Source organism: Ptiloglossa arizonensis, chromosome 1 (genome assembly GCF_051014685.1).
Source record: "Ptiloglossa arizonensis isolate GNS036 chromosome 1, iyPtiAriz1_principal, whole genome shotgun sequence".
Taxonomy (NCBI): Eukaryota; Metazoa; Arthropoda; class Insecta; order Hymenoptera; family Colletidae; genus Ptiloglossa; species Ptiloglossa arizonensis.
Window position 1 is genome coordinate 7,953,113 of NC_135048.1, and position 14,095 is coordinate 7,967,207.

Sequence of the window (14,095 nt, forward strand, 5' to 3'; positions counted from 1 at the left end):
GATAAAACACCGAAGTTATCGAAGATAACTTTTATTATTAAACGCCTATATAAATAACCTTTATTTGTTTTTCTTTTCCACGAAATATGTATGCGATTGAATGCTTTCGCGCAATTATCATAGAAATAACGAAAACCTTCAAAAAACCTTTGAAAAACGAAGCGTATCGGAAAGCTGAACAGTTGTACCATGCAATGGAACAAGAAATCGAACTTGTCGATTACCTTGATTGTCTTTAACCTTGATTCCATTAACTCTGTTTTGAAATCACCTTAACGAGGCGCTCTCACCTCGTTCTCGTGTCTCGTAATTTCTGTCGAATGTTTTGTTGTTCCGTCGGTAAAAGATAAGGCTTCGTTTACTGGCCAAGAATACCTAGCTAAATCCCCCAAGGCCTCTAATCAGGGGGCTTAAACACTCTCTGTTCGCTATCAATTCGCCATGGCAATAACTCTGCCGACCGCAGTGGCTACCGAGCGTCGTGAATCACGTCCCAGCCACGTCGAGCAACTTCGTAATTCCGTTTTGCGCTGGGTTCGTGACTCGATCGTACTTTACTTATTATTTATACGAACGGTCGTCCGAGATAATATGCAAATTCGGCGGTAACGTCTATTTTTACTGTTACCCAGCGTGTTGCCCACTAAACGTACCAATACGCGTGCCTTGGGAGCCCAGGGTTCGGAGATTTATGCACCCTGTAAACCGGAAGTGCGCACAAGGGTGTTGCAAACCTTGAGTTCGTTTCTTTCTGGGCTCCTTCGAAGCCTGAACAAACTCGTCACTTGTAAATTATTCGTTTCCGTGGTTTCGAAGTTTCCTTCTCCTATGTATTGTCTTCCGCTGAATTGAAGTCTCGAGGGACTGCACAGGGGCAAAGAGGGATTGAACCGCCCATCCCCACCTGAGCCATATTTCTGAACCTTAGCCACGCCCTTTCCCATAGTAGTAGGCATAGATTTCAATTGTGTCCCTAATTCAATATGTATATGAAGCTTGGAAACTATAAACTACCAGAGGTTTCGTTTACGCTTATATTTAATGCATAAAACGTCTGTTTTATCTCGTAAGAGTTATTTAATATAAAAAAGAATATTATATGATATTAACAATTTTTCCACAGGTGGAGTAATAAAGATGATTTTGAAATATACTTAATTATCCTTAATGGAATCAAATATTTCGTATGACACAATACGACTCATAGTCATTTTCCACAAAAAAGGTATTGAAATTTAACATTACTATTATCGCATATAAGAAATATAGGGCGAACAGAATAATAAAAGTTAGAAAATTGTTTTTTCTTAAAGAAAAGTACACGTCTTTTTAAAAATGTTATGGATATATTTTGTCCGTACATCAACACGTAAAAGCTATTATAATATTTACCAAGAAAAGCTTTTTTATATCTAAATTTGTAGCTGACCAGAAACCGATTAACTTTTGTACAAAACATTCTTTTTATCAAACAATTGGAAATACCTGAAAAATCGAGGCGATTGTTATGTGCCACACATTGTGTATAACTTCTTTTGAAATTAATGAAAATTCATTTTTATTTATTTCTAAATTAAATTTGTATTGAATTATTTTTGTTCTTAAAAAGAATTTTATTTACTTCTACGGATAATTGTGTAACCAATGTTTTCCTAGCATATTGTAAAAAACTAGCAAAAATCGTTGCTCTGTATTAAATACAATTATTGTATAATAGCAATATGTTGCATCTACGCCAATGGCGATCTGTCTGCCACGTGTTTCTTATTATCTGTCTCTATCTCACTATCTTCTTCGTCACTCAATCCACATGTGTCTGTAACTACCGCGACGAATAACGAACTAGAATAGGTGTACCCTCTCCACTTTTCTCACATTCCTGCCACAGGACTTCAAGTCAGCGGTAAAGAATACATATCCTTCCATTTTAATTCAAATTTTTTTTTTTTTAGATCGGTAGTCACGGTAGGTTAATTTCCATTGACAATGTTAGAATTTAGAGACCATTTCGAATCGAAGATATACTTGCAGAGTGAATAAGATATTAAAGGATATTCTGTCGGTAGTTCTTGTATTCGACAACAGAGGACTAGTTAACCAATTCCTTTCTCACAAGTTCTCGATCCAACTCACACTTTTGTATATATTTCCGTTCTTTTACTAACCATAAAATAACGTAGTATCAGAATTAGGGTACGTTAGAGATAGTCTTAATGACGAAGTAAACAGCCTGGTTACTATCGTAGCTAGTTCATACTAAGTTATACAGGGTGTTTTTGAAAAATACACGCCTATACTTCTGGAAGTGAATCTACAGACTAAATAAATAAAAAATATCATATGAACATATGTCCTGTATAGTGTGGACAAATATAGTTTATTTAATATAAACATTTAGATTCCTAATCAGAGGTTTCTTGGGTACATAAAAATTGATTGTTTACATAAAAGACCATTATTAACGTCACAATTACAAGGTGTTTCAAAAATACGTATCTATACTTTAGAACATAAATCTGTTCCCTAAGATAAATAGAAAATGTCATATGAACGTATGTTTTATATTTCTTAGTTGTCGAGTTATGCCTTTCTTCGAATACAAAATAGATTTTAAACAGCCCCAAAATAGAAATGTTAAAGGACGAGGCAGACATTTTAAACATTTTATTTAATCATCCGAAACTCGAAAACTAGAGAACATATAACATACGTTCATACAAAATTTTTTACTTACCTTCGTTCGTAAATTTATTCCCTGAAGTATGAACATGTATTTCTAAAACACTTTGTAATTGTAAGGTATAATAATGATCTTTTATGTCAACAAAAAATGTCAAATGTCAAAATGTTTAGGTCGAATAAACTAGACTTGGTCCCACCATTTTACTGTGATATTTTCTTTCTAATAAGTACGTTTCAATTTTTAGGTTATAATAATTCTATTGAGTTACGTAATAAATGTTTACATACCGAAGAAATTCCCGATTAGAGATCAAAATGTTTACATCGAGTAAACTATACTTGCCCTCATCATTTTACTGCGATATCTTCCCTCTACAAGTACACTTCAATTTTTAGGTTATAATAGTTCTATTAGGTTACACCGATATGCTATTAGTAGTTTTTATAAGAGAAAGTAAACACAAAGGCAAATCTGAAGCGAATATAGTCTAAATGGGGAAAGATTACGTGTGCGAAGTACTTACAAAAATACACGGATTCGCTTTTAAGTAGCGATGCGCCAATCGTACAAAGGGTACGTATAACGGTAGAACGTTTCGAAAGAGTCATCGACTATAATGAATCCGTACTGTTCGTTAATAAAGACTTGAAAAAAGAAACAGTCGATATTAGTCACAGTGTTGCGAAGTTTCGAGGCGAATAACCCGCCGATTATGAAAGACAGAAGGTACTTAGACGCGAGCGAGCAGGAAAACGTGCTCCTAGCTGAAGGTGACGCGAGTACGAAGCGAGCCAAGGTCGTTCTACGTCCGAGAACCGCTTTTCGGAACAGCAGTGGTGGAATGATCTCGTGGAAAGTTGATCGGTATCGCGCGTGCGCGCGCGCGCATGCAGAGAGAGAATTGCACGCCGAAAGCAGTTACTGTTTGATGACGCCATTTACCGCACGATTTTGTTTCAGGCCTGGAAACGTTCCCGTTTCCGTTTCATACCGAGAAATACACACTCCTCAGAACACCTCTAATCGATTCCAGTAGCTCTAGCCGCGTCTTTCGTTAAATCGTCTGTAAACATCTTAAATCCATTTCGTGCGAGTCCTTAGTCGTTAAAACGGACATTAAATAGATTGCGTTATAATAACCCTCGTGGAAAATCGCTACTCGATTAAACCGTCCAGTTCTCGTAGATGAGTGCCACTAATGGCGTTTAAATTGTCCGCTAATAACGACACACGCATTAACCGCAGAACGTAGGACCCGTTCGTCCGATATTTTCGCTCGGTACGTAAATAAAATCGTGAACTGGACTTTGGGGCCATGGTGCGCGATTGTCGATGTAAATTGACAATAATCGAACGATAATAGAAGAGATACGGCCCATTAAATATAACCGATTCAACTGTTCGGAGGTTCGAAGGTTTTGAGTTCAAGGTCCGGGGAATTTAAGCGATACAAGAGTTCAATTTCAAGTGCTCGATTAATTCTCAAGCCTGAAACATTTGATCGAGAGATTTAAGTAATTGCCCGAATGTGCTAGTTCAAGAGTTCAGCCGAGTCTTCTTCGTTTTCTTCTAGTTTAGGTCCATCGAGTATACCAATTTCAATCTTTCGCTGGAATCTAATCTGGATCCAACTCGGGCTGAATTTAGAAATAACGGAGACACAACCCAGGTATAATTTAGGTCCAATCAGACTTGCACGAGCACTTATTATAAAAGGTGCGGTCATAATGTTGTTACTGCACCTAACCTCGATACACTATCTATACCAAAACAAGGATTAAAACCGAGGTTAAGAATTCCGTATCTCTCGAATATATAGCGCAATAAATGCGCATATATTACGCATTAAATATGTACATATTTTATTTGTATTTATAGGTACGGTGAGTAACGAAAATATTCGGACAGTAGAGTATATATGGATTTATTTCTTTATATTTTAATTATTTATACATAAAGTCAATTTATTCTTTTTCCATGTGATAAGTCATTTATTAGAGTTATGAAATATATACATTTCTTTTTAACAATCTTACAAACATTATATAATAATTAACAATAACCGAACAGATGTGCCATTATTGCGTTACAAGAATGTTCGAACACTTGCACGTTTTCTAAGTATTCGCGAATCTAAGATACACGTTTTGTTTACAAACATTACGAGTACATGGTAGCATTGAAAGGCGAAGTTAATGGTGGACACCACTCTGAAACGTCAAAAAATGGGTAAATTTTGCAAATTTTTTTTCAATTAGTTACTAAATGAAAAACGTAAATCAAACCAATTCGATTCTTTTTTCAGGGTGGAACAGTTAAAAAAGATCTTTCCTTAAGTGCTCTAAAATTAGCTGAGATGTTCTTTTAACGAGCTATCCGACGATTGTTCAAAGAAACCGGTTATAATGATCGTATTGCCTGCAAGAGTCCCTTCATCAATGAAATAAATAGAAAGAAACGAGTTCGCTAAGGAAATTGTCTGCAAAGAGCAAAAATGGTGGAATAACGTAATTTTTGCAAACGAAAGTAAATTTAATGCATCTCGATCAAATGGACGAATTATGGTCCGAAGAAAGGTGAATACTGAGTTAAAAGTAGAAAATTTTCGAGCGACTTTCAAACATGGTGAACGTAGTATTCTTGTTTGGGGTTGTATTTCGAGTAGTGGCATAGACAGATTAATTTTTTCTAACAATTTTATTAACAACAAATATTTAAATATACTAAAGGATAACTTGATATTAAATATTACCAAAATGGGTGTTCGAAACAGTTTTAAATTTGATCAGGATAGGCATAGGAAGATTCATTTTTACTAACAATTTTATTAACAACAAATATTTAAATATACTAAAGGATAACTTGATATTAAATGTTACCAAAATGGGTGTTCGAAACAGTTTTAAATTTGATCAGGATAGGCATAGGAAGATTAATTTTTACTAACAATTTTATTAACAACAAATATTTAAATATACTAAAGGCTAACTTGATATTAAATGTTACCAAAATGGGTGTTCGAAACAGTTTTAAATTTGATCAGGATAGGCATAGGAAGATTCATTTTTACTAACAATTTTATTAACAACAAATATTTAAATATACTAAAGGCTAACTTGATATTAAATGTTACCAAAATGGGTGTTCGAAACAGTTTTAAATTTGATCAGGATAGGCATAGAAAGATTCATTTTTACTAACAATTTGATTAACAACAAATATTTAAATATACTAAAGGATAACTTGATATTAAATGTTACCAAAATGGGTGTTCGAAACAGTTTTAAATTTTATCAGGATAGGCATGGGAAGATTAATTTTTACTAACAATTTTATTAACAACAAATATTTAAATATAAAGGATAACTTGATATTAAATGTTACCAAAATCGGTGTTCGAAACAGTTTTAAATTTTGTTAGGATAACTACATTCTGGTATTGGATTTTCGGTGCTCACTTGGGCCTGCTTCGATTGCAGACCTAGAAGATATACTATATTGCGTGCAAACTGACCTGCGTTAAGGTGAACACTTGGCGCCCATTTGTCGCTAAGTTTCTTAGAAGGGAGGAGTGACTCTTTACAGGGGGTCGTGCAAGACGACCGAGCATGGGAATGCATGAGAACGAAAGGAGATATTTGGAAAATGAAGAATCTTTGGAAAAGACGAACGATTGGGATGGGCGAACGTGACCGAATGTCTGAAGTGAGGGAATTGGAATAAAAGAGAATGAATGCATGTAGCTGTATAGGGTGCGAGAGGAGCGTTTTGGAAACAGTATGAAACACTATGTATGAGTATGAGTATGAGTGAAAACGTAACAAGAGAGGAGAGCTGAAAAGACGTTGAGAGACTTGTCAAAGACGTAAACGACGATCTCTCTTTAGTGAAAAGAGAAACCAATACCACGTCTAATACTAATAACACTACGACATACAATATACATAATACATATATATACATGCACCAACACACCGCACGGATACAAACAATTTTTGGAGGCTGGACAATTCTAAACACAAGGCTCGAATAGTACAAGAAATTTTATTATATAATTGCCAAACAGTCGTGTTCATCTTCACAGTCTCTGGAGAGGATTACTATGTCGTTCGATAAGTTTTATCGTCTTTTCCATTGTAAAAAAATATTATGACACTTCAACTGTTGAACAACTGTAAATATACGAACGAGTCGACAGATCTACACGAAACTTTACAAATGTTCATCGAACAGTAGTATCATCTTAGAAAAATAAAACGACGAACCTAACAGTGACATTTCTTATCGAACGACAAAACTTATTGAGCAACCTATTAATTTGAATCCAATAGAGAATTTGTGGAATGAATTAAATCGTAGAATAAGAAAAACACCTACGAAATTCAAAACCGAGCTTAAAAACAGATTACAAGAAGAATGGAAACGTAGGAGCCCGGATTCTTTGCAAACAATACTTTCCAATATGCTGAAACGTTTAATATACGTCTTAAAAACGAAAGTTCATGCTACAAAATATTAAAGCAATCTACATTGTTATACGAAGGTTCAAATCACTGTTTTTTTTCAAATCTGTTCGAATATTTTCGTAACGCAATAACGATACAACCCTTCAGTTATTATTGATTAGAATATAATGTTTAAAAGATTTCTCAAAGAAATTTATATATTTTACAACTCCAATAAATGACTTATTACACGGTAAAAGAATAAATTGATTTTATGCGTATACAATTAAAATATAAAGAAATAAATCTAAACATACTCTAGTATCCGAATATTTTCGTTACTCACTGTAAGTACCTACTTGCTTTATTCTGCAGACGAATATCCTCTAATTACTTTGAACAGTATAGATACCTTCAATTGACATTGCTTATACCCACTGCCAGTAGATAAAATTTATAAAAGTGTAAAAATATTTGGTCAAAAGCGATTTTCTGATTTTTAGTAATATAATAGGTATTATCGTTCGATAAAACTTATTGAACAGTACTTTTCAATGTAGTACTAACTTTTTACAGTACTACATGGAACAGCACTGTTCGATAAAACTTATTGAACAGTACTACATTGAGCAGTACTGTTCGATAAAACTTATTGAACATTACTACATGGAACAGTACTGTTCGATAAAACTTATTGAACAGTACTACATTGAGCAGTACTGTTCGATAAAACTTATGGAACATTACTACATTGAGCAGTACTGTTCGATAAAACTTATTGAACAGTACTACATGGAACAGTACTATTCGATAAAACTTATTGAACAGTACTACATGGAACAGTACTATTCGATAAAACTTATTGAACAGTACTACATTGAGCAGTACTGTTCGATAAAACTTATTGAACAGTACTACATGGAACAGTACTATTCGATGAAACTTATTGAACAGTACTACATGAAACAGTACTGTTCGATGAAACTTATTGAACAGTACTACATTGAGCAGTACTGTTCGATAAAACTGTCTACAATACTACATTGAACAGTATTGTTTGATAACACTTTTTACAGTACTACATTGAACATTATTGTTTGAGAAAACTTATTGAACAGTACTACATGGAACAGTACTGTTCGATGAAACTTATTGAACAGTACTACATTGAGCAGTACTGTTCGATAAAACTTATTGAACAGTACTACATTGAACAGTATTGTTCGATAAAACTTATCGAATAATACTACATTGAACAGTATTATTCGATAAGACTTATTGAACAGTACTACATTGAACAGTATTGTACAATAAGTTTTATCGAACGACAAAGCTTATAGAGCAACCTAGTATTTTTATACCTACAATGGTGTATGTTTCTCTTCAGGAATATACAAATACCTTATCCGATTAAATTAAATTCAAAGAGTTTCCAGCCATAAGTTGAAATCCTCGACCTCAAGAATTACCAAGTATCATGAACCCAATAATCACGCCGGTGTCCTGAATAATCATCATCTAGGACATTTACGAGAACTTCCTGCACGCTCGATGGAGAATCGAATGCAGATTTAATTCCCCGCCCGATAGCATCTGCGTTTGCATTTTCAATAAGCGTAACGCGAGCGGCAACGAGCGTCGTTACGAGCTGCCACGCGCGCCAATCTTGGCTGTGGAGGTAACGCTTTGAATCGCCAGGGAAATCGATACGCGACTGCAAGTCGACCATGACAAATTCGTCTCGATTGTTTCGAATGTTCAACGACAACCAGCCAACTGACCGTAACAATTCGTGGTGAGCAGAAAACTCCACTCGTTAGGGTCCCAGAGCCACGGGGATCCAACTCATTAACCACTCATTAGTCGACTGTTAATTTTACGGAGAGATGGAGTCATTGCTCCGATAATTTGTATACTTTGTGCCTTGTGAACATTACTCGGAATCTATTAACTCGTATACGTAATTATATAGTACATCTTGCCACGCACGTGGAACCGCCGAACCGAGAAAGTACCATTTTTGCCGTTTTTTGAATAACACACTGTTTCGACGATAGGTCGCATATCGCTGTCAATTACTATAAAAGTCAGAGGCTGGATGGCGCAATTAATTATTGAACCGGTTGACATTTCGTTAGCGGCTCAACGACGTGGCACGTGAGTCAGATTGAATGTTAATAAAGATGAGCCGTTACTATAAATATGTACATTTAAACGAGAGATAAGACGAGAAATAATAAATATCGAATGGAATGTCGCAGAGTCAACGATGTCAATTTCGGTGACATTTTTCAGGAAATTAGTGATGTTGGAACGTACCAACGTTGTTATGCCGGTTCGTCGATAACTATGAGATTTGAATTTGAAAAAAAGAAAAAGATGAATTTGTCACTTCGAAACAAAGAAACAGTCGATTCACGAATTATAAATTGAGAAGAGCAAACTTTGTGAACAGTGACCAGAGTGGAAAGATTTGCAAAGCATTTATGAAAAAGGAATAATGCCTTGCAAGAAACGCCTGTTAGCAGGGTAGGATTAAAATAGATGGATGACACAAAGAAGACTCGAAATATAGAAATCCAACGAGGAGACACGGATAAATATAGGCAGACCCCAGTGACAATGACCTCTCACTGTGTTTTGCAAATACGATTTGAATCACAAACACGAAAAATCCCGAATGCAAATAGTCTCCAAATGTCTCGTCAGAGATAAAAGATTCAACTTTGCACGTTCAACCATCTTGAATGTTAAAACAGAACGAATATGCAGAATTTGTAGAAATTTCTAGAAAATCTGGTTTCGTAATCCATCCGAAAATAAATTCCAACTGTGGAATAACTTTGTTTCGTTAAAAAGAAGCATAATACAAAAAGGAGGACAAGAATCTAAAGATTGCATCAGGTTGAACAAAATTTCAGTTAAGAATGATCAAATTTACCAGAGATTCAGCACAGTTAGTAATTCAGGACTGTGTTCAATCGATCTACCCAACGAATCTCAATTCGTTCCGTGTGAATAGTTTGAATATTTGTGCAACCGATTCGACAAAAAAAAAAACATTTTCTCTCTCTAGTCGAAACAAACTTGTTAAGAATGACCAAATTTACCAGAGATTCAGCACAGTTAGTAATTCAGGACTACGTGTTCGATCGATCTACCCAACGAATCTCAATTCGTTCCGTGTGAATAGTTCGAATATTTGTGCAACCGATTCGATACGAAGAAAACATTTTTCCTCCCTGATCGAAACAGGAACACATCCAGTTACGCTCAACGATGACTCGCGTTTGCATTGAGTCATCGTTAACGAGCCTGATTAAAATTCGAATTCCAAGGCACCCGAGCTGTACTCCCTGTGCCAAGCGAAGCGTTACACAGCGCGAGCATCGAATTTAAGTAATTACGAGTAAATTGCTGCCAAGAAGAACCTCCACTTCGCAGGCAACGACCGATACAGCGGAACGGGATCGATGCTGTTCTAGGCCTAGCCTCGAGTAAGTACCAAGCGTTTCGCAACGATGAAAGGTCACTAGCTGATGCACCGCGAGGAGACGACGAGCAGCTCGTTCTGCTATACATCCTTTCCCAGAGCCTTTCTCTTTCACCAGGACCGTCGTTTCGTACTTTCTCGACGTCGTTATTGAAAATTCTGTTACACCGAAACCCTAGCAATCTAACTCCATCGAGATCTTCCCGAGCCTCTTCGCGTAACTGTACCTTTACAACCATGGGAAACATTGTCTCCGTTACGATAGATGGATTCTTGGAATAAGAAGTCGTTTAGTTTTCCATTTCCTTCGTTCACTGATTTTATTCAACGATTTGAAAATGTTCACTGGAAATTAAACAGATTGAATGGATGATCCGTTCGAGACCTTTAGTGTGTTTCGAGACGCGTCTGTACTTTTATCTCTATTGAAATAATTATTCTTCGTTTTACGATAAGTGGACTCTCGAGATAAATAGTTTGGTACGATTTAAAAATACCAAGTGAAAAGTCAATGGAATATTTAAGTCCGTGTATATACTCTACAGTCTCGTAGACTGTATTTATATCTTCGTATAAACAATTGTTCCGGTCGCGATCGATTCTTAAAATAAAGAATACACCAATCTTGTGTACCCTTTGTGAGACACGACTGAAATAGCAACGAGTCTCCCAAAACTAGGGAGACAAGTCTGTACTTCTGAATGTATTTTTGGAAGCTGAAGAGAATTATTTCAAAAGGTATCATCGGTTAATATGCCACCATTAGGCTGCAATTTCTCGTGTCTATCTTAGTACATACATATTAATATGAAATCAACAGCAGCCAATAAATGCACCAAAATGGAAGTGAAATTCTGATCAATAGAATCTGTATTACTTCCAGGATAGTTCTCTATACCTCTCAACGATACAAATATATTCAACTACACTTCGTACAGAGAATACCCGTACAGAACGAATCCGTGTTAAAGCTTGCACTTCCATTTCTCTCCTGCTGATAGACAAGAGCATTAATCCCTACATCACTTTCAACGGTACGTTCAAGCTAATTCACCGTGTCGTTATAACTACACCAATTTCACTTTCCGTTACCAGGTTGTTGTCAACATTGTTTCAAAATTCTTACTGCCGTATTCTCAGCCAAGACACTATCTTTACTTTTCGTTACCACGTCGTTGCAATGACATCACGTTTCAAAATTGTTACTACCGTATCCTTCGTGGGACACCATTCTATGATGGCTGAGATTTTTTTGTTATTGTAATAGGTAAGAGCGAAAGTATACTCCTTTCGTTCTTCACTATTCAACACTTTCGATGTGATCGTTGAAAAGTAGCGTTTGATACCTTCGGACCATCACCTATGTAGATCTTATCCTAACGTGTATGAATCTTTGCAATAAGAGAATGTAGCATTGGCTGTGTTGCCTATCGGTCCCTTCGATCTGTCGTGATCGTCACAATCGGTGATTTTTCGCAATCGTGGATCAATCGGGCCTGGACGATCGATCCGCACCGATAAATCCCAATTTACCGGTGAAACTCGAAAGTCAATGTCTTATTCGTTGGCGCGCGGTCGGTTGGGCAAGAGTACATTTCCATTTTGATGAGTGACGAGTACAGCCGCCGTGGAACGCGGGTTCCACATGGTCCGTTAGGTCGTTACGTAAACGCCACGAAACGAGATCGTCCAGGACGATCGACGTCGATAGTTCGAGACGAAAACTCGATTTCACGGTTACCGAGTGGACAGCTTCACGGTACCGTGATCGCGGCGAACAAATGCGAAGGAAAGTGAACGACACGCGGTTTTTCGTGATCGGCCAGTCGGAAACTGCTGGCGCGACCGTGATCGAGCTGATTCGAAGGTAGACGACCAACACGATCCACGCGATCCTACGATGGCTGAAAATTGAGCCAATTGTAACTTTCCTTTTTCAGGTTAGTCTATTTTCTGCTCGTTCGTCGTAATTTCCGGAATTCCTTCACGTCCTTCCCGGTGAAGATTAAACGAAAACCCTGTTGCTTTCTGTTCGACCGTTACCCAGCGAGCTGAACACGGTGAGCATTGTTTATAGTTTCTTGGCCACCGTTTGCCTTGAACCGAACGGGAGAATTGAATTTTTACGTTCGTTTAGACTCAATATGTTTAACCAACTGTTTCTAACGATATTCGCTTTCTTCCGTTACGATTATTTTATTTCTGGTAGTTGGTTCAACCAACTTCTTTGGTTGAACGCTTTATTTTCTTTTTACGAGTGAAAGTACTTGGAAATACGACTTCCAAGGATGAGATTTTTTTTGTTATTGTAATAGGTAAGAGCGAAGCATACTCCTTTCGTTCTTTACTATTCAACACTTTCGATGTGATCGTTGAAAAGTAGCGTTTGATACCTTCGGACCATCACCTATGCAGATCTTATCCCAACGCGCATGAATCTTTGGAATAGGAGAATGTAGTATTGCCTGTATGGAAGCAATAGTTTACAGAGCTTTAGACAGGCTAGTTGTTACCATTAAAGAATGCACTTTTAATACAAACTTTTAAAACAGAGTTTAAACTATTTAGACCATTGGATAATCTAGACTATTACATAATCCAAACCTTGACCTCGTCTTAATCTTTGCGAATCTTTATAATAATTGGACGTAACCGACGATGACATACATTCAAACAAGAGTTCATAAAAATTTAAATAGTATGCCTATAATTAATTTAAATAATACCTACAATATAGTAGGTAGTAGTCTTCTGAGATAATATTAGATCTTCTTAGACTACTATCTATCAATCTTACTTTAACTTATACGAATCTTCAAAGTAAATGGACAATTTGAAGCTAGTATAAACTTAACCACCAATCCATAAGAATTTAAACGATACATTTATAACAAACGTAGGCAACAATCACAATATAGTCTTCCAAAAAAATATTTGATCTCTTTAGATTACTACCTGTCCCCATCTTATCATTTTGAAATAATATAATTTTCTAAAACAATATTCGATCTCTTTCGATTACCACCTAACCTGTCCCCATTATTTATTTATTTAGATTACTACCTAATGTCCCCATTTTATCATTTTGAAATAATATAGTCTACTAAAACAATATTTAATCTCTTTAGATTACTACCCAATGTCCCCATTTTATCATTTTGAAATAATATAGTCTTCTAAAACAATATTTGATCTCTTTCGATTACTACGTAACCTGTCGCCATCTCATCTCTTTGGAATATGAGGACAGAACTGGAGAGTTCGTAAGAATTTAAATAGACAAAACTTTCACTATGTTCGTCCGAAACCGTGTACAACTTCTCTAGTCCGTCATCCGTGTTGATCTCATCCCGAATATTCGGAATAACTATCCATAACCGACGACTGAATAGATTTAACCATCAAAAGAATTCCAGCGAAACGTCTGCACTCCATCGTACCAAAACCATCTATGGTAATCTTTTACACCCGAGT